At 36.0% G+C, this 23,101-nt stretch overlaps 2 protein-coding genes across 2 annotated transcripts in view; one reads left to right on the top strand and one right to left on the bottom strand.

Moving 5' to 3' along the window:
- Positions 1-13,335, bottom strand: part of LOC145248959 (PR domain zinc finger protein 10-like) — a 102,940-nt gene extending 89,605 nt beyond the window's left edge. The window contains exon 1 of the mRNA XM_080110760.1: positions 13,028-13,335. The gene's annotated coding sequence lies outside the window, so the exon portion shown is untranslated. The remainder of the gene's footprint in view (positions 1-13,027) is intronic.
- LOC145248960 (anaphase-promoting complex subunit 13-like) overlaps positions 12,951-23,101 on the top strand; it is a 43,716-nt gene continuing 33,565 nt past the window's right edge. The window contains exon 1 of the mRNA XM_080110764.1: positions 12,951-13,089. The gene's annotated coding sequence lies outside the window, so the exon portion shown is untranslated. The remainder of the gene's footprint in view (positions 13,090-23,101) is intronic.

The raw sequence follows: 23,101 nt of genomic DNA, 5'->3' as shown, positions 1-23,101 counted from the left end.
GCAAATGATGCATGCCACTGCCCTACCCTTTAAGGAGAGTTTCCTTTAAACGTAAGAGTTAATCGACACTTTGACCTTTGACTGTACCTCCAACCAATTCCTCTCAAGCTGGAGACCCGGTTTGAACCACACACCAAGGATTCGAACCAGGCCATCCATCCAGCAGAAAGGAATCGGAAGGGTGATGACACTGTTCCAGGTAACCAACCGCAGACCGACTGACTTGCTTTATTTGAAAACTTTGATTCTTAAATATTTGAATTATCTCTCCTTAGCAAAGGATAAAATGATGGAAGTAAAAACCATTTTAGGTACAAGTCCCAAAACCTTTATAATTTATTAACTTGCAAAACCCATAATATTGTGATTCTTGTGATCAAGTCGAACTTATACACATGTGAGAAACTTCCTCAAATTCTAAAAAATTAGAAGAAACACAGACTGGCTGCAAAATTTGATGCTAGGAAAGACTTAATCACTATAGATGAGTTGCTTGGAATAGACATAATCTAGTACTTGGAACCTTGCACATATGGAGTGGCATTTGTGACACAAAAGGGATTAATCCCCTTTGGAAACAATTGTTATTTTCTATACAAAGACCAGAAAAAAATGGAAAAGGTCACAAATTATGCTGCTGTGTTAGCTAGAACTCCATGACTGCCATCTTTCAGAATCAATTAGGTGGTTCACCTAAAGGAATGTTACTCATACCCGTGAAAAATTGATTAGCAATGGTTGGAGAACCTGTTCAACCTTGGATACATTGGATTGCCTACTACCAAAGAATTCTCCACCTTGAATGAAGAGAAGGTAAAGCAGTTCGGAGATTCAGTCATCAAGGATGGTCATTATTATGTGAAACTTCAATGGTATGAAGATACATTAAAATTAGCAACCTCTAACCACAATGCTGTTCTCAAGATACTAGAGACTAAAGAGATAAAAGCCAAGTACGTCCAAGGATGGAATACTGCTGCCATATCTGGGCAGGAGCTGCTAAAAACAGCCTATCCTGCCTTGACAGAGTACAAAATAGACTTCGTGGCTTAGTGGGGGATTCCCTTTTCTCTACCTCGGAACCTCTCTCCCACAGAAGAGACGCTGCGAGCATATCCTTGTTTTATCGTTATTTCCATGGCAGGTACTCGTCTGAACTCCAATCTCTGGTCTCCCCTCGCCAATCTTTCACGAAAAACACCCGTTTAGCCGAATCCACTGTGAAAAATTTCCCCCACTCTTTATCTGTGCCTAAATCAAAACGTGGATTCCATAAACAAAGCTTCTTTCTTAGAACTGCACGCCTGTGGAACTCTGTTCCATCTGCGTGCTTCCCACCTGACTACAACTTGGATGTGTTCAAGTCCAACGTTAACAAATTCCTAATGAACCGCCCCCTTAAGTAAACACTTCATCAAATCTCCACACTAACGTGATGTACTTTTTTTTTTTTTTTTTTTTTACAAAGGCATCACCACATTATCAAGGCCCAGAGGCCACTCAAGGATAAGGGTTAAAGAGTGTACAGTAGAAGTTGGTCAATATAGTAATCATTAGTAATGAAAATTTGGTAAATTTAATAACTTATATCGAACGGCTCATCAAGAACTTATTTACCTTAGACTTGAACACAACCATATTGTAGTCAGCCGGAAAGCAGGAAAACGGAAGACAATTCCACAGGCGTGCAGTTCTAAGAAAGAAGCTTTGTTCATGGAATCTATGTTTAGGTTTAGGCACAGATAAAGAGTGGGGGAAATTATTGATAGTGTTTACAGCTAGACGAGTGTTTCTTGTGAAAGTTTGGCGAGGGGGGACCATAGATTGAAGCTCAGTTGAACACTTTCCATGAAAATAACGATACATCAGAGACAAACTCGCAACATCTCTTCTGTGAGATAGAGGTTGTAAGGAGGAGAAAAGGACATCTCCTACGAGGCTACGAAGTCTATTTTGAACTCTATCAAGGCAGGACAAGTCCTTTCTAGCAGCTCCTGCCCAGATGTGGCAACAATATTCCATCCTTGGACGTACCTGGCTCTTATATAGATAGAGAATAGCATCAGCAGTGAGATATCTACTGGATCGATAGAAAGATCCCACCATTTTTCCAGCGGCCTTGGCAACAGATTTGATATACGTGTTCCATTTAAGATCAGGAGTAATGGTCAAGCCCAGAAGCTTGTCAAAACTTGAGGCCTCCTGAAGACGAGAGCCATTCATTTCAATTGATGACAAATGTGAATTAGAATGTTGATGATGTAAAGAGAGAAGCTTGGTTTTAGATGCATTAAAAGTAACCAGCCACTCCTTTCCCCATTGTACTATGTGCTCAAGATCAGAGGAGAGAGAATTGGAGAGAACTTGGTCGTTTACTGTCTTAGATGTGGTACCATAAATGGTAGTGTCGTCAGCATAAATGTCTACAAATGATGTAAGGATATGATTTGGAAGATCATTAATGTAGATCAGGAAAAGAGTTGGGCCCAGGATGGATCCCTGAGGGACACCGGCATTAATACTGTGAGCTTCTGATTTTTGCCCCTCAACTACTACTCTTATGAACCTATCAGAAAGAAATGATTTAATAATTGAGAAGACTTTTCCAGCTATACCATAGCTAGCGATCTTATGAAGTAAACCTTTATGCCATACCCTATCAAAGGCTTTAGATATGTCAAGAGCAATTGCCCTAGAAAGATTGCCACCGTCGAGAGATTTGCTAATCCTATGCGATATAACTGTAAGGACATCTGCTGTAGATCTAGCAGAACGGAAACCATATTGAGTGTCACTAAGAAGGTTATTTTTGTTGAGATGTTTGATTACTTCTGTATTTAACACAGATTCTAGCAACTTACTCATGACGCACAGAAGACTTATTGGCCTGTACTGAGAGGGGGATGAGCGATCACCTGAATTCTTAAATACAGGGCATACTGATGAGATTTTCCAGGGAGATGGGAAACTATTCTCCTTAAGACAACGTTTAAATATGTACTTGCAATAACCCTTATCCCTGAGTGGCTTCCAGGCCTTGATAAGTGGTGACCACTGTGTAAAAAAAAAAAAAAAAAAGAAAAACTTGTATGATCACTATCTCCAAGTTTTTGAACAACAATAAGACGAGGGTATTATCAAAGAAATTATTGTACCCTCCGAATAATTTGGAGACTACATATGGATTTCTCACAGACGAGTATTAAAGCTCACAGACTACTACTAAGATGAGACCTGTGTTTAATTATTCATGGAAACAAAAACTTTGTCTTATTAAATGAAGCAGCATATCTCAGAGAAAATCTTATAGTGGACATGTCAGAACTGATGATCTGAATCAGAACAAACCAATGTTGGTCGACATCAAAAAGGCATTTCTGATGATTTGCCGAGTGTCTAAAAAGGATAGCAATCTGTTTTTTTTTTTCTGTAGAAAGTTGAAAACTTAATGGCATCTCTGGAAGGGAAAAATCGCTACCAATGTTGGAACTCCTGTCAGTGTTTCTAGCCATGAAGTGTTTCCTATTTTTAAAAGGATACCTAAATGACATTCCAGTAAAGAATGTTTTGTCCTGGATTCTGGCTGAGTTCGTTCACATGGAAAACATATTTGAGCGAACAGATTACAAGATATCACCCAAATGACTAAGAACATCAAATTGAAGTTTAGCACAAAAGTGAACTTTCGATATGTTTTAACTGCTGACAATCCAGCTGATTACATCACCAGAGGGCTGATCATCAAAAAAATTTAGAGAAAAGTTTTCTCATTGGTATGAGGGGCCTGAATGGATATAGGAGGAGGAGTGCTCTTGGTGCCATCACAAGCTGAGTTGCCTTTCCAGGGTTCAGAGAAAGCGGGTTCACTCTTCGGAGAATTATGCAGCTGAAAGTAAGGTCATAGCTATTGCAGAAGTTAAATTAGAAAAATTTTCAGTCTAATAGGTTGATCAGTGTGACTTCATTGGTTTTTAAGTTTATCAACAGACTAAGAGAGAGATGGATCTTAAGTTGCATGCAAATAGTTACATGCTCAAGACAAGGCAATGGTTTTCAGTGAAGTAAGACTTTTTTTTAGGCCTTGGATGAAATAGCATACATAAACTGGTAAGAAACTTGAACTTTTTTTTTTTGATCCCCAAAGCATCATACATTTATAGTATCTGACCTGACTGAATGATTGTCGATAGAGACCACTTGAGATATCTGTTCATATTATGCTTTAACTTCTGCATGTCAGTACAGTCAGGGAAGCAGGGACTCGGGAGGGAATTCCAAAGTCTAGCAGTTCGAGGGAAGAAGCCATTTGAATAGAAGGCTTTACAGCATCTAAGAATATCTATAGTGTAGAGGTGGGATTTTGCTGCTGGATGGGTTTGTTGGGGGATCTATGTTGACGGGATACAACTGCTTTGAGTTTGTCGGAACACATTCCATTAAAATACTTGTAAAACAGGTACAGAGATGCCACATTTTGGCGATCAAAGGTTGGTTGATAGTGCAGGACTTATTGGGTTGGTGACTCTTGTTTAGCTCTAGAAGCGAGAGTCTAGTGGCAGATGCACCAGCAAAGATGTGGCAACAATACTCTATGCATGGGCGAATAGTAGCTTTGTAGAGGTCAAGAATACTCTCAGGTGTGAGCCCACCTTCTTCACAGCAGCCTTGGCAATTACTTCAATGGATTTGTTCCAATTCATGTTGCCTGTGAATGTGTTTCAGATCATCAAATGTGATTTCTACCTATACAGGAAAATTTGGAAGGAGGTGGTTTGTGGGTCTAAAGTGGAGTTGGAGGCATACATTGGGCAAACAGGTTGGCCTTTTCAGTTGCCATACAAACAACCTCAAAGTTGTTGGATAGTGAGGGAATTGTTGACTGTCCATTATTTGCTGCACTGTTTAAATTTTCCAGAAATTGCAAGTTCCTAATTTCTGCATCTAAATGTTTTTTGGATGCGGCTATTTCACTCTAATAATTATTTCTAGCTTCTATACATTATTTGTCTGTTTGTATTAGGCTTATTTCAGATAACAAGTGCCTTAAAGAATCATGCTTTCCTGACTGCTGGAAAACTGCTTCTGTGGTATCAGTTCACAAGAATTCTGGCAAAAGAATTGATCTATTAAATTATCGATCCATTAGCCTCCTTCCTCTTTTCACCAAAATATTTGAGTCCATGATTAATCATGCTCTAGTCCACCACCTTACAGATGATAAACTTCTGTCTGACCATCAATATGGATTTAGGCAACCCTGTTCTACTGCCGATATTGTAACTAATCTCTGAACATATATACCATGCACTGGATAAAGCAGGGGAGGGGAGGGCAGTAGCCCTAGATATATCTAAGGCTTTTGTCAAGGTATGGTACGATGATCTTCTCATGAAAATCAAATCCTGTGGTATTTCTGGACGAATACGTAACAATTAAATCCCTACCAAATAAGAGAAGAATCCAGGTTGACCTCAATGCTTGTATGTCTAAACAATATGATATAAATGTGGGTGTACCTTAAGGGGTCGATCCTTGGACCTTTATTATTCCTGATATTCATAAATGATCGCCCTGATAAAATTTTCTCTGAGATGGGTATATTTGCTAACGACACCATGCTCTATAACAGGCACGAGGGGAAAACGAATGAACCTTCAGTCTGTAGTTAAATGGGGTCAAAAATGAATGGTAGCATTCAATGCTGCCAAGACTAAGCTCGTTTTCTTTAAAAATTACAAGAAACCTTCTCAACCACCGATAGCTATGGCTAAAGATACATTACCTGAATGTACTTCTTTCAAACTCCTCGGCTTAACGTTCACAGGGAACATGAGTTGGAACAGATACATCGAGGGTATTGCCATGGCTGCTGCAAGGAAGGTAGGTGCTCTCTACCGTGCTAGAAAGTTACTTATACCTGAAAGTATCCTGTACCTTTACACGGCCACTATGCGTTGATGTATGGAGTATTGTTGTCACATTTGGGTTGGTGCATGTGCTACTAGTCTCTCACTACCTGGACAGATTTCAAAAGAGAGTCATCAACTTGATAGGTCCTGAACTGTCATCTAAGCTTCAACCTCTGTCCCATCGATGAAATGTTGCATCCCTCTGCCTGTTTTACAAGTATTTTGATGGTGGATCCTCTGGCGAACTACAAGCCCTTGTGCCCCCTCAACGTAAATAGCCCCGACAAACCTGACAAGCAACAAAGTCCCACCCCTACACAGCAGAGATCCCTAGATGTAAGAAAGCCTTCTGCTTTAATAGTTTCTTCCCCAGAACTGCTAGACTTTGGAATTCTCTTCTGGGTTCCTGCTTCCCAAACTGTACTGACATGGAGAAGTTCAAATGTAATGTGAACAGACATCTTACTACTCAACTCCCTTCATAGTATCCCTGCAACTTATGTCCCCGATAGTAGCCCCCTACATCAAAGTGGCACTGTGTCTTTTTTTGTGGTGAAAATGTAATACAAAAATTTTTTTTTTAAATGTATGCTGCCTTTGAGTGATGACAGCTGCACAAGAGTGAACCATTGGGGAAAGTGGGGTTCGCTAAAGAACTTCTGTGTGGGAACATGTGCTTTAATTGTTGCTTTTGAACCATTCAATAACTTCATTCACTCAAAATGCCTCAAGAAGAGAAAAGATACTACTCTATGGAGCATCTCTGATGGCATCCAGTTAGCTATTTTATGACCAGGGAAGCTCCCCCTCCTCACTACTATTCAATAATTTTAAATAGATTGAAAAGTAATCTTAAAATCAGTCATTATAGTCAAGATTGTTCTTTCTTTTTTAGTTCTGATTTCTGTGGAGAAGACGACTCGCCGGTAAATACCATAAAAAGTTAATTTCTGCTTAATGTAATGTTTTCCATTTTTTTAAATAAGTTTTTTTTAAATTTATTTTTTGTTTAAGAAATAGTCAAACAAATTTGATTGTTTTTTTAGAATAGTTTTATTTGGAATAAAATATGTTATCCATACATCTATAAAAGTGAAATTGTGTGTGTGTGTGTGTGTGTGTGTGTAAATTTCCCTATCAAATTACTGTCAATTTTCAGTTTATAGACTCAAGATTTGACATAACGGGTATTGAGATTTGGAAAATCATTTTAATCGGTTTTCAGCCAAAAATTTGGCTGTCAAGAAGTCAAAGTTCAATGATCTGACCTTTGAAAACTCTACCAAACTCCTCTGCCAATTTTGGGTCTAAACACTTGAAATTTTAGATGTACGTTACTTGGACATGGATCAAACTTTTTAATTTAATTTGAGGGGTGTTAAGGGGTCAAAATTGAGGTCAAATTTTTTTTAATTTTGACCTCTCAGCCAATTTTTATCCTAAAGATTTGAGATTTTATATAAAGTGTATCAGACATAAGGCAAATTTGTTTTTGGCTGAAAATTTGCCTGCCAAAAGGCTAAAGTTCAAAAGATTTGACATTTGTGTTCTTTAGCAAACTATTTCAGCTAATTATCGGTCTAAACATTTTAAATTTTACATAAAGGGTATTCAGACATGTAGCAAGCTTTTTAATCAGTTTTTTCGGTGAAAATTTGGCTGCCAAGAGGTCAAATTTGAAAGAGTTGACCTTTGCAGACTACCAAACTCCTTCACCAATTTTGGGTCTAAATATTTGAAATTTTAGATGTAGGTTACCTGGACAGAAGTCAAATTAATATATATATATATATATATATATATATATATATATATATGATGCTTGCAACGTCTTGTCAGACGAGTGCCACTCCCTCAGACACTTAAAGTCCATGAGCCCAAAAATGACTTCCATCGCCACAGGACCATTTTTATAGACAAATCCCTGAGGGAGTATCTATACACAGATGATGTTACAGAGTCTTAGCTTTGTCCGACAGCTAAGTCTCTCTCTCGGTTCAAAATGTTGAGATCCAGCAACAAGCAAGAGCAAGATAGCCAGCAACAAGTTAAACTGCAGACCAGCTTAATGCAGGTACTGGTCTCCCGCGTTATGGTTTTTTAAATCAGAGATTTGCTTCTCCTAAAACGGTTGCTTTCACCACGCCTTACAGGAGCTCTCTCCACCCCAACACACACATATATACACACGGTGCTAGTTGGCCGTTGACCCCAAAAAAGGGTTCATTCACCCTTTGGAAGGTCTTGTTTTTAATTCTTCAGGGAGACTAGCCACCCTCCTCACCAAACAAGTTTAGTGGGGGAACAAGTTTAATCACCGGTGACCCAACCATGAGGCAGGTAGTACTGGCTTACATGGTGCCAGTAGCATATGACATGACCTGACATATATATATCCATACACATACGATATGATATATATATATATATATGCAAATAAAGTTATGAACAGTATATAGAGCCCAAGCAAAGCTGGACTGATCTGCTAGTATAATAAAATTATATTTTAAAAGTAGTTTACGCAAATAGATCTAATTTTTAATTTGAAATGCTTTTTTGTTTTCAAGCACTCAAATGAGTAATAATCAACTCAATATTAATTTCATTTTAATTATATTTTTGTGGATACCTTTTTTAAGCAATTAGAAAGATCAGCAACCAGAAGATTAACCAACTAAATAAGCTGCAGCTCAGATTTAATTCTTAATTTAAACTTCATCCAACGAGAATTCAATTTGCCAAATTTATTTATTAAATTATTTGTTGTTAATATTATAAGCTTTGTTACAGTAAGAAAAAAAAAACAAAAAAAACGAATCTCTTAGTAAACGAGAGTTGTCTCCCTTTGCACAATGACACATTGTAAAACAACACTGATTTTGTATGGCTGATGTCGCTATTTTTTGGTTTAAATGAAAAAAAAAAAAAAAAAAAAAAGTAATCAAACATTGATTTTAACACCGAAATGTTTTTAGTGTTATAATATTTAAATATATTTATTATTGTCGGTCAGAAACTGACCTTACGAATGCGTGAAAAAATATTGAATAATTCGACCCCCTGTCTTTCCAAGCTTATAACTACTCGAAAAATGTAATTCACACACTATTTTTTTTTTCAATTAAAGGAGCAAGGACCAAGGTTTGATTTAAAAAAAAAAAAAAAAAAAAAAAAAAAAGAAAAAAAAAGTTGTTTAAAAAAAAAAACAAAAGGTTTTAAACTTCGGACTTTACAGGTAAATTTCTAAAAACACTTTTTTTGTTTTAAATTTGAATATATTATTTATTGATCTTTTATCTTCAATTTGTGATATATAAAACTTTGGTGAGTAAATTAGTTATTTACTTTTTAATAGACATTTCAAAATGAGGGGGGGATTTAAAAGAAAAAGTTTGTCTAAAATATTATATTCAGTTTATTGGAAAGAGCATAAAATTTCACATTGACCCTGAAAATATCGTAAAATTTGAATCAATAGAAAAATTTTGATAGATTTTTTAAGTTTAAAAATTGAAAAATACTGAACTCGTAAAATTCAATTGATTTCATTAGTTTTTTAAAAAATAAAAAATAATATTTCTATTACTTTTTATACAACTTTAATAGCTGATTTTGGACGTATAATACATAAAGAAAATAAATAACCCACCTTTAAAAGAGAAATTACGAGTTTTTTTAATATTTTAGTCGCAGTTTCGTGTTAGGGGTGTCAAAAATTCCCAAAAATTCTGATACACCTATCGATACACATTATTTAATTTTTGAGGAAACTGTTTATCGCCGATCTTCACGTTCACGACTATCAGAAATTTAATGTTTCTCTCCCCTACATTCGACGCAAACTGTGTCAGAAGACAAACTTTGTAAGATGAGTATAAAGAAAAGCAATAGTTAGGAGTATATTCATGAAATAGTAGAAGGAAGACATGTAGCCGAAAGAGAAGATTGTTTCTTTTCTGAAATTGGGTACAAGTCAGAAATTTGTTTTAACATATTTTCGAAAGGTTGCTCTTGTCCAAATTGTTGTCTCCACATAAATTCTTGCAAATATGTGAAGAGCAAGTTTCGACTTGTACCGCATTCTTTTTTGTTTCTTTTTTTCGCTTCCTTCCACATTGTTTGGACATGGTTGATTGTCGCTTCAGTCTCGGGGTCCACGGAACGCTGTCGCTGTGCATCATGGTTGAGCGTCAGATGAGTGAAACCTTCTTCTTTTAAGTTAGCATACGCCTTCCCGCAGCCCGAAACAATTGTGGTCCCTGGAAGAATATATTTTTTTATTATGGGAATTAGAGTTTCTGCTTTTCGGTTAGGCACTGCAACCAGAAACCCTAACTTGTCTGCTGGATCATACCCCCCAAAAAGCCAGAGCGGCACGTCTTTTGTGCCTACATCGTCTTTTCTTTTATTCATGATCGTTTCGTCTATCTCGACCGTGTGTCCCGGGCCGCCAATCACACGGGGATTTAGCTCGAAATAATGGCAGCAAACGTCCCTAAAAAAATTCTTCCAGTCAGTGTAGGCCTCTCGTGAATTAATTCGACACTCGCGTCGTATATCCTTATAGCTGGCAATTTCATAGGACCAAAAATACAAAAAAGTTAGTATTTGCTCCAATTTCAACTTTGATCGTTGGAAAAAGGTGTCGGTACGTATGGAAAAATATTTTTTGCACACTGGGCATCTCCAAACAAAACCGTCAATGCCCCGTGATCTCGTCTGCCATTTACACAAAACATTTCCTGGGCAATTCGTACAAATTAAAGAATTCCGTAGAAGACCTTTTTCTTTACAAAAAGTTATGCAACCTTCTACTGAATGCGTAAATGTTGAATATAAAACTGACAAGTTCATCTTCAATTTATGAAATGTTGAAAAAAAAATGTGGCAAAAAATATTCAAGCAAAACGATCGAAAAAAATTTACACGCAACAAAACAATATCGTTCTATTAAAGTCGTCTGATATCCACAATTCATGGACTGAACAGTGATAAGTCGGAAACTGAGCACTTCGTTTCATTAAGTTATTAACAAATATCGCATAGTTTTGGTAGCATTCGAAATGTTGGAACTCGATTCGTCTTTTGCCGTTCGTAGTCAGAACTGCTTACATCATGTTTGGATACGTTATCCGAAACTGTACCGAATAAGCAAAAAACCTTACGGAGCCACAACCGGTGACAACTGAAAAAGTCACCTGATAATTTTTGTAAATAATTTTTTTTTTTTTTTTAAATACAAATATATGGGGTTTGTATTACTGTACACATAGATTCGAAAAAGTTGTCAAAAAACAAATATATAACAAATAAATGTTATCAAAGGCAAGATAAGTTACTTTTCTACCTAACTGGATATATTTTTCGTGTTTTTATTCAATGTAACATGTTTATTCAGCTCGAAATGCATACAGTGTTTACCGATGTATTCGAAAATTCAAAATGGCGCCCGACACTCTCTTAAACACAGTAAGTTCAGGAAAAGATGTTATAAATAATAAACTAGACAAAATACTGTTAGAAATTCGCTCATTATATGTTACCGTGACATAAGTTGACATATATTCGGTGTTTTTTAATAGTATTTTGTCTAGTTTATTATTTATAACACCTTTTCCCAAACTTACCATGTTAAAGAGAGTGTCGGGCGCCATTTTGAATTTTCCAATACATCGGTAAACACTGCATGTTTTTCGAGCTGAATAAACATGTTACATTGAATAAAAACAAAAAAAAATGTATCCAGTTAGGTAGAAAAGTAACTTATCTTGCCTTTGATAACATTTATTTGTTATATATTTGTTTTTTGACAACTTTTTCGAATCTACGTGTACAGTAATACAAACCCGAAAAACATTTTTAACACTAGACGGAGGCATTTTTTGTTGTTAACACGTCCCTTGCACGGACGGAACACTTAAAAATAATTTGTTTGGGAGAAGGGACTGTTAAAATGCAAAAAATGCCAATAAATTTTTTATTTTTCAATAATTTCTTTGACTAAAGAAAAGGAATTAAATGATTTTATTTTTTTGGTGCTAATGCACAATGCAGAGAGTGATCCGCGCTATTTTTTAAATCGTATTTCCAAGTTTAATTAAAGTTTTCTGATATGTTTTTTTTTTAAACACCCTCCCCCCTTGTTAAGAATGGCTTTTTAAATAATCACGTTACTATTTCAGCACGGATCACTCTCTACATGCATGAGTACTCCTTTTTTTCCAAATAGAAAATATAAAACGTCTTTTGGAGGAGGGGGGGCGGTAATTTATAAACTTGTTTAACCAAGAAGTGATTTTACAATAATATCACTTATTTGGGTACTACTGGTGCTGTGGTGCAGGTGCACTTTTGTCATTCAGGTTAAATTCAAGCTTCACGATATCTTTTATCATTATTATAAAATTGTTAGGTGGAAGCACAGAATAGTTACAAAGCATCCTCCCCTCCGATGTTATGCCTTCCAAAATAATAACTTTATTATTTCAACACGGTGACAAAAGTGCACAAGTACCCTTATTTGTATTTTATAAAGAATATTGAAAATCTGAAACACACGCTAAATACACGCTTGTAGCAATCATGATACTGACGTAAACTTAATAATCGGGAATACTTTGGTTTACTGCTGAGAAACTAAGTCGACTATTCTTTTGGTTCGCCAAAAATATCTATTTAAAAAAATTATTTGCCGGAAACAAAAATGAAAGTAAAAGATTTCCGAGCAATGTTGTGTAGCTACAGTTAGCCATTAATATTTTTTTGTTTTTGTTTTTAACGTAAACAAAACTTGATTGTTTTTACCAGGTTTCACATTAGGAACTTTGTCGTAAGAAACGGAAGAAAGAGTATTAAGGCATTTTTTTTTTTGTTTGTTTTGTTTCCTTCAGGAGAATGGAGGGGTGTAAAAAGCAAAACAAGGGTTAATTTAGAGAGGGTGAGGAAGAGATAATAAAGTCATGGAAGGAGGGGAGGAAGAGCCAAAAAAAAAAAAAAAAAAAAAAAAGTGAAGGTTTGTTAGGAAGGTTCCAAAATGTTAAGTTATCACCAGGGTTGGGGGACACACATCACAATCCGAGAAAGCCACATCAATCTTTTAGGCTGACATTCGACCTTACCAGAGCTGCTGATAGTAGTAGAGCCCATTTTCGTCTTCGGCCATCCCACTGCCAATTTCCAGGTACAATTTTAGGGCGAAATAGTCAAAGTAGATTTGCAAGCAATCTATATGAAAAGTTGAGTATGAAGCTGGTCACACCTCTATTCGGTAATGGCCAAATCACGTCAACTCTCGTATCAAATCTCGTTTATCATGCCAACTAATAACGAGATCAGCAAAGAGTTCCGTTCTCTTTCCTCTATCCTTATGTAACTATTTTCTTTATTTAGTAATGAATCATCTAAAAAAAAAAAAAAAAAAAAAAAATTTTTTTTATTTTCCCCAATAATTATCATAAATGAATTGTTTGTTTTTCTCTTTTGAAAAATTATTTTGATTACTAAGAGCTTAAATTCTATTTCAGTCACCCAAATTACTTCGCATACTACACTACAAATTTTAAAGCAAACTCGTTTATTTACTTATTCAAGTGTGACCAACGTAAATAGAAGACCATTCCATTAAAGTCACGTAATTTGCTGACGTCACAAAAAGTACAATGGTTACGGTTAGGCAATAAATTACGAAAATTATTTTAAAACCAGTGCATTTTTAAAATTAATAATTTATGCACTGTTAAAAAAATAAAACTTTACTACAATATTTTCTCGACAAAAAACACTCCCTTTTAAATTGCACGTGTCCAAATATAAAGTAATATTCTGCCTTTTGGAAAAGAACACGGTACTTAGTCAAGACATTAAAAAACGAAAATATTGAAAAAAAGGTTATATTTCACGTAACCGTTATGAAACGAAGTTCTCCGAAAAAAAAAAATTCACTTAATTTCATCAAGTAGTTTTTTTTTGTTTTTTACAGCGAAAAAAAAAAACAATTTGTTATGATACCGAGCAAAAGGTTCGATTTGTAGGAAGAAAAGCTAGAATTAACGATGAGAAGGGAGTGTCGGCACTTTACATTGAGTTATCTCCCCGTGGCATGTTGTTCAGCTTCAGAAGATTTCACAAGGGCTGACTTCAAATAAGAACGTGTTTTTCCGCTGTAAAAAAAAAAAAAAAAAAAAAAAAAAAAAAATACTCGATCAAATTAAATGAAAAAATTTTTTCGGAGATCTTCAGTCCAAAACGGACACGTACAATATAACCTTTTTTGTTTTCGATATTTTCATTTTTTTAATGTCTTGACTAAACTGTACAAGTGCCAAGAAAACACTAGGCACTACCAAAAGTCACCACAGAATTACCCCCCCCGCGCCTATATGTAAAACGATATAACTTTATTATAAATTAAATATTATCAATATAACTTTTGTGCCATTTAAAAGAAGGGCTAAATAATCTAGTAATAATTGAAAAAAGAATTTTCATCGTACGAAAATAATGAAACTGCGAGACGAAAATCGTGTTTACGGTATTTATTTGCTTTCCCACCAAAGCAAATTAGGTACAAGGCCGTTTTTTAATGTGAGGGCAAACCAGCTCCCTTAAAAGTAGGGTAAAAAGGGGGCACTCTAGTTGTGACCAAAAATAATAAGTGTCCCACTGTCCCAGTATAGAGGGGTTTCCCTCCATTGACTGGTACAAATTATCTCTGCGGAACAGATGGTATTTATTTGCTCTCCCACCGAGCAAATTAGGCACAAGGCCGATTTTTATTGTGAGGAGTCAAGGGAGGGGGAAAGGAAAAAGGGGACCAGCTCCCGAGAGGAGGGAAATGGGAGCTGGTTAAAGGTCAAGCATGTGGGGTTGCCCCCACATCTGGTCTTTGCTAGTCATAGCTAGTCATAGCTTGCAGTATCTGCCGGAACAGATGGTATTTATTTGCTCCCCCACCGAGCAAATTAGGCACAAGGCCAATTTTTAATGTGAGGAGTGAAGGGAGGGGGAAGGGAAAAAGGGGACCAGCTCCCGAGAGGTGGGAAATGGGAGCTGGTTAAAGGTCAGGCATGTGGGGTCGCCCCCACATCTGGTCTTTGCTAGTCATAGCTTGCAGTATCTGCCGGAACAGATACTACACTTTGATCTCGGCCCGAATCGTGTTTACGTAATTGGCGCTTTAAAATAACGTTCCCATGTAATAGACATTCCGAACGTGAAAACATACCCGTGTTTAATAAATCTAGCAAAAATCAACTAATGGTCAGATTTTCGTGAAATTTTCGATACTTATCCATTTTCGCATGAAATTACATATAAAATGCAGTTTCTGTAAAAATATACAAGAGAAAATATTTTTTTAGTGCGTGTTCTCCCCCCCCCCATATTTAATTTTTCCAAATTTGAACAAAATATATTTAAATCTATCGACATTTCTATTTATTATGAAACATAAGAGTTCAAATAAGTAAAACATATTTATTTTTTTTAATTTAAATAAACATATTGAACAAAAAATTACCTTGAAGTTGCAATTAAAAAATGATATAAATTTAATATTATTGTTTTTTTTTTAAATAGCGTTTTTTCGAATTAATATATATATAATCAGTTGAATTGCCAGGAAAAAGAAACTTCCTAAAAATTAATTAATTTTTAAAAGATTAAAACGATTAAAATTCCATTATTTCAAAATGTTCCGTTACAATATAGAGTTTTAATTAATTGTGTTAAAATGTTTTTTTAAATATTAAGTTTTAATATAAACATGACTCTTGTAAGATATTTTATCGCCAGAATAAAACCAATTTGAAAATATTAATGCACAAATATCAAACATTTTGTAGCTCCCCCCTTATATTTTGTATGTCTCTTTTTACCAAACAAAATATGGAAGCCCGTAGGTAACCAAATGAACATTTAGTAAAACCGCATTTCATATTTAATATACAAATGTTTATAATATTATTAATCATTAAACTGTGTAAATCTTAAAACCTAACAAAATTATAACAAAGATTAATTATTAATTGCAGTTTGAAGAAGATAAACAAAGGTTTTAAAAAATCATTAAGTCGCTTCTGCTTTTCCATAGTTTGTATAGTTAACACAAATCTGACGTCATGGAAACATGCGGTCCATTTTTCACAATCGTTTGGCAGACCCTAGAAAACACAGTCATTTTTGGACTAGTTTTATGAATCCTTCGGCAATTTCTTGGAGAATTGAAACAAAAAAAATAACTATCTTTGTTATAGTCGTTTATCGTGGCCACTGTACTTTATTCTGCGACGTCAACAAGGCTCTTCTATTTACGTTGGCCACAGATGAGATAATATGCGTGTTCGTACATGTGAAACGCTGAAATGAAATTAGACCGAAATATATATGTATATATATAAAGATAACCCGAGTTTATGGATTTTAGTTAGTTAAAGGACTGGGGCAAAATCACTAAATAAATCACAGCACGAGTTTCTTGCGAGAACAAAAGGCATTCATTTTTTTTTTTTTTTTTTGTTAAATACTAGCATGGGTGCTCTGCGTTGCCCAGGTATTTGGAAGTGTGTGTTGAGCAAAAAAAAAAAAAAATGTGGTAGTAGGAAGGCAGGCTCGAACTCGAACCATGAAGGAGGAAAAGAAAAGGAAAAAAAACGTGACATCTTTGTTGTTACGACCACTGGCAAACTGGAAGTGACAGGTTTAAATTAAGGCTAGACAATCGAAAAGAGGGGATGACTTTCGAAAAAAGCGACCCCTTCCTGTTGAAAAGTGCCCAGTTGAGGGTGAAGAAATCAATGTTTTTAACGAATTTTTTGGTATTTGTCGTCTGAAGGGTCGAGCTTCAAAACAATACTGATCTTGTGAAAATCTGTCGCCTCTGTTGAAAGTTTTAGGCAGACATGCAAACATAAATACATACATTTATATATTGGTAGCTCAAATTTTCGACCTAGACCAATTAAAAAGCTTGCCCTATTTCTGAATACCCTTTATGTAAAATTTCAAATGTTTAGACCAGAAATTGTCTTTAGTAATTTGGTAGAGACCGCAGAAGTCAAATTATTTTTAACTTTGACCCCTATTATGACCCTCTTAACATTTATTGGTTTGAGATCAAATCAAGTTATTAAGTTAGATCCATATCCAGGGAACCTATATCTAAAATTTCAAGTATTTAGACCCAAAATTGGCAGAGGAGTTTGGTAGAGTTCTCAAAGGTTAAATCGTTGAACTTTGACCCCTTAACAGCCAAATTTCTGGCCGAAAACCGCTTACAAAGATTTTCCCAAATCTCCATACCCTGTATATCAAATTTCGAGTCTGTAGACTGAAAATTGACAGAGTTATTGCGTAGGGAAATGTACACACACACACACACACACACACACAGATAAACACTCTCACTTTTATAGATATATAGATACAGATTATTATATGATGAATATTTTCAAAATAAAATCTATTGAGAAATACTCACTTTAAATATTAGATAAATGGCCGTCCATTTGAGCTATGAAGTGCCTTAAATAAGTTTCCAGTCTTTTCTAGTACAGTCATTGAAAATTGTCATAGTTTCTTGAAAATTCAGTAAGCTATTGCTATACATCTTATGAGATGACTGACCAATTTTTATGATTTTAGGTTCAAATGAACAGCTACAGCAGGAATTGGAATACACCCTACTAAAGCCTGATTTTCACAGCTGGTGAATTTCAAAAATGTAATCTGGGCGTGAGGACACTTTAAAAGAACGATATGCAATCAAATTCTGTTTTAAACTTTGAAAAAATGAGACAGAAATGTATGAAATGCTTCAGACTGCTTTTGGACCATTTTGCATGAATCAAGCATTAGCTTTTGAGGGGCATAAGGGATTCAAGGAAGGAAAGGAGTCTGTAAAAGATCATGAGAGGTGTGGGAGGAGTAAGGAAGTCAGAACACCAGAGTTGATTGACCAAATAAAGAATTTCATGAATAAGGACCGTCGTGTGTGTGACAAACGGCACCCGAGCAACACTGGAGAAAAAAGGAAGAAACGATAAAGCAGTATCTAATATGCATCCACATACATTGGTAGGCACATTTGCATATATATGCATACACACACACACACACACACACACACACATGCATATAAAAAAAAATATAAAAATCAATTTCTTAAAACTAGTTGTTCAGACATCAATTCCAAAACCAAATCAAAACAGTAAACCTCTGTACATATAAAATGATCAATATCTTTTAAGATAGTGCTATTATAGAAATATTAAATAATTTGTCTCATCTGAACTTTTGGTGCTTATTTTATTTCGGACCTATTTCGAAAACAAAAAAATACAAAAATCTTTTAAAAAATCCTTTGATGTGCATGCTCGTTACAGAATGAAGATGTTATATTCCAAAAATCGCATAAAATTGTGTACATTGATCAAGTAGTTTTCTTTTTTTTAAATAAGAAAATCAAATTATATGACAAAACAAGACACTGTTTTGATCTGTCATGTTTTATAAGTAAGAGGGAGAGAACTCAATTCGAACTACTGAGCACGTGTGATGTGTCAAAAAAGCCGAGCAAGCTGAAACGAAAACGATAGCAGTGGAGGGGGACATGAGGCTAAAGGATGTCCCCGCCAAACTGGAGAACTCCCTGATTCTCAATAACTTGGAGGAAAAGTTGGCTCATTTGCTGAAACAGCCCTGCAAGGAACTGAGTGCCCCTATCAAAGAATACCCTATATTATTTTCCAATGTACCCTAGAAAACAGGTTTGGCAGAGAATGAGATGTGGAATTGGAGGCCATATAAGGTCTGTAAAGAAAAGACGGCTAACAGTGAACAGGTAGAGGTTTGCAGACTCGCCATCATTTTCTTTCCTTGAAGGGGAATAGTGTAATAAATGGTGCCCGAACAACACCGGAGGAAAAAGGAAGAAGCGATAAAGCAGCACCCTGATTCAACTGGGCAGCCATTAGTATCACCATTAAGTCAGACTTAGTGTTCATGTAGGTGACAGGAAATCCATGAGACATCGTACATTCTAATTTTAGTTATGATGCACAATTGAATTTAGGGGGCAGATGACAATCATGCATGTGCCAAAGGGGGCAGAAAAACAAAAAAGGAAAGAAAGATCTGGGCTCTCTTGCTCAGTTGACGTCAGCGTGAAAAGATGCGTTTTCTTTGTGTGTGAAAAAAAAAAATTGGGTTCAATTGCGATAATCGCACATGGAGCAATGATGGAAGACAATTTCCTGGCCCAAGATTATCTCTGTAAATTGGAATCTTATACAATGAATCTGATACATCCTCCTGGAGTAGCAAGGCGATAAGAAATGATGCCGAAAAGAAACAAGTCAGTGATATGTTCTTTTGCTAGCCTTTGTTCGCAGATTTATGGCAAGTTCTTACCCCCTCCCCCCCCCATGTCTAATGTGAAAAGAAAAAGAAAACTTTGTTATATGCTTTAAAGGCACGTGGATGCGACCGAGACCCGGTGAGTTATCCATTGAGTATTGAGCCGAGAAAATTCTCTGTACTTAAATCCTCATCTTTCCTACATTTCCAAGGACCTGCTGAGTCGTCCCATTAGAACATTCAGTTGAGAAAACTTCTCTGAGCTTAAATTCCCATCTTTCCTACATTTACAGGGACCCGTTGGGTCGTCCTATTGGACATTTAGTCGAGAAGACTTCTCTATGCTTAAACTCTACAGACTTTCTAATTACCGGGGGAAACTGAAAGACATGCCATTATCTTGGCTAATTAATTAATTAATTTAAAAATGTTTTTACCCCTTGTACATTATAGTAAATTGATTTTTACTACAATGAATTTAGCATGTTGTGGGACCGCATGTCAGTGGCAATCGACCATACAACTAAAAGACAACACAGGCAAGAAAAAGATGAAAAACGACAATGGCAAAAAAGAGATGATAAACGCAGTAGGTATCGTCGTGAACGAATATAAATCCATTCAGGTTTATTTTCTGAAAACAAACTGAATGTTTGTAGGAGGTCTCAGGCCGAGGGCTGAAGTCCAACTTGTGTTTGAACTGGCACAGCTATGAGGTCGTCACCAGTGGCTAGAGGGAATGTGCTGCCTTGAGATGCTGGGCTGCTGGGCTGCTGGAAATCGAGTGAATCAATGACAAGTGGTCACGGCTGCTGCAAGTGGTTTCGGTTGTTGCCAGGGAGGTAGTCTAAACAGTTCTGTGTGGACATAACTACTGCTGTTGCTGAGTTGGATTGGGCCGCTGAGGAACCCAACCTCGCCGTGCGGCGATCTAGCCACGACTGACTGCTTGTTGAAAAAAAAAACGCTGTATTTATACTCTGCTTGTTGAAAAAAACGCTGCACTTATAGTCTACACTTAAATTTATCTACTCAAAGAAATTGTAAGTAGAATTTCTTTTTTTCATGCTTGCTAAAAAAGAAAGAAAAAAAAGCAATCTTATTTTAATTTGCCGTAGAACAGGTCAACGCAATTGTTTATGCAAATTACATATGGACTTTACGTTGGAAATTTTTTTTCTTTTCTTACTGTAATTTCGGGAAATGAATTCTTGTTTTATGACAAAGTGGTTATTGTTGACCAACTAGTTGTTTATTTGAACTATACTAAGAGGAAAAGAGACAGTGTGGTAAAAAGGCAGATATTCTTTTTACGTGCTGGGAAGCCATTTTTTGATGACTTAAAAAAAAAAAAAGTTTTTCTTTCTTCTTCCAACCCATTTTTTTGCAACAGTACGCACGCACACTGAAAGGAAATGATACCTTCTATTTTTTTTCTTTTCTTTCACTTGTCAATTTTTTAAAGCACTTTTAAAAAGAAAGACTCATTTTACATTCAGAAACTGTATACAAATATTTTTGTTTGTTTTAAATTTGAAAATTAGATTTTGTTCAAAGCTCTATTTATTCGTCATCTTCCTGGTGGAAGATGATGTCTGTAAAAAGAAAATAGTAAACAAAAAAAATTTCCTCTACCACTAAATCTGGATGGCAAGATCCCTTGGCCTTAGAGTTAATGATAGAATAAGTCATTATTTTTACTATCTTTTGAACTTGAAATGATCTGAAGTTAAGTGACCCCCCCCCCAAAAAAAAGTCAACCTCATCTTTGTTTTTCTTCATGTTTTTATTGTCAATTTCTTGGGAACAAATTAAGTGATAATAAATATTACAATCAATTTCAAAAGTATAGAGGTTGGTAGAAAATGAAAAGTATTTGTTGTAATTTTTCTCACGTTCTCGGTTGTTACCTTCATGGCAAGATTATCAATGTTTTTCTTTGCTTTTTGTATTTAGAATTTTTTTTTAGAAAGAAAATTGTTGCATTACCTTTTGATTAGAAAATAAAATAGTTGAAAAGTTGTAAGTGTAACATTTCTCCCTTCCTCCCTCTTTCTTATTCTCATGCACAAACTTTTGCAAGTGTTAAAATATAATAGAAAGAAAAGTCGACTGTTTAACCTAGTTTCAGTATTGTTTTTCTGACACCATTACAAATGAATCTTTTTATCTGCACTTTATAATTTACAATATAAATAAAATGACATTGGAAATTAGGCATAAAGGATATGGGAGGGAGTCGATAGTCATAATGGCAAAATACAGGGAACTAGCTCAACATCACAATAAACTACTACACTTATACAGTCTTCTATGTCCAAAACTCAAATCACTTTATTGAAATAATCAAGGATGCTCCCATTCAAAGCAGATGGTGAGTCTGGATGTAGTAAGTCTGTCCACCAAAGTACCCACTGATGAAACACTAACAGTTGTAAGGAGGAAGCTGTCCTCAGATACATCACTGAGATAATGAACCCGCATCCTAATTGACAACCTAATGAAAATGTTGTCCTTCTGTATAGAGACTACACATTTCACATTGAGAACCAACATATATCAACAAGAAGAAGGTTTAGCAATGGGTTCACCACTGTCCTCAGTACTAGCCAATATGTAAATGGAACATTTTAAGGAGTTGGCAATAAGCTCAACACCACTTAAACCAACTATATGGCTATGATATGTGGGTGATACATTCATACTTTGGCCCCATCAGGAGGACACCCAAAACTTACTAAATCATGTGACCTCCATTCGTCCATCTATCCAGTTCACTATCGAAAAGGAATACAACAACAATAAACTAGCATTCCTGGATGTATTAATAACCTGTACAGATCAGAATTTTGTATCTTCCATATATCAAAAACCAACCTTCACGGGACAGTACCTGAATTTCAACTAACACCACCTATTTAATTTAAAAATGACAAATCTCCCCCCCCCCAAAAAAAATAGAACCCCATCCTCCAACGTAGACCCCTACTATCAGGTCTCCTTCTCCAACAACAGGGGTCTACGTTCCAACCTTCCAGAGGTTGAAACACAATTACAGGAGACGATACTGGACATATTCTTTCTAAGTGAAACTGGCATAGGGCCAACCATTTCCCTAGACGAATTCATAATTAAAGGGTACTTTAACTTAACATCTAAATCTGACCCCCAAGATCGCCATGGGCATCGAATATGTGCCCACATTAAAGACGGCTTTCCATGTGGTAGGGATATCTCCAGAGAAGACCCTAATTTACCTAATATGTGCTTCCAGGTTACACTAGCTTACACCACTGCATTTATATTTTCCCTCTATCGCCCCTACAACAGTGGGGTTACTATCTTTAAGACCATATATGAGAAAATTGACTACATCCTGTCTGCTCATCCTTTGGCTAACATTCATATTTGCGGTGACTTCAATGTCCATAATGTGGAATGGCTGACCCACTCAAATAAAACCGATGACAATGGGAGGTTCTGTCATGATTTTGCCACTGCCTATGACCTCACTTAGATTGTTCACGAACCCACCCATGTGCCCGATACTACCGGTCAGGATGCAAGCCTTCTAGATCTTTTCCTCACAACTTCTCCTGAGCTATGTTCATGTTCCGTTCTATCTCCTCTGGGATCCTCCGACCACTCCGTTGTAGCAGTTAAGATAAAAATGAAATGTAATAAGTCTTCAGACGTACCTCTCCACCGTACTGTACATCGATACTCTATGGCTGACTGGGATAGCTTCCGTACATTCATATCTGACCTACCTCTGCATTCCATGTTTACAAAGGATGCGTCCTCTATAGTATCAGACCTGACCGAATGGTTAATTGTAG

Source organism: Euprymna scolopes, chromosome 27 (assembly GCF_053919585.1).
Source record: "Euprymna scolopes isolate OS-2025 chromosome 27, ASM5391958v1, whole genome shotgun sequence".
Lineage (NCBI taxonomy): Eukaryota > Metazoa > Mollusca > Cephalopoda > Sepiida > Sepiolidae > Euprymna > Euprymna scolopes.
Note: the sequence above shows the minus strand (reverse complement) of the source record. Positions and strands in the feature narration are given on the sequence as shown.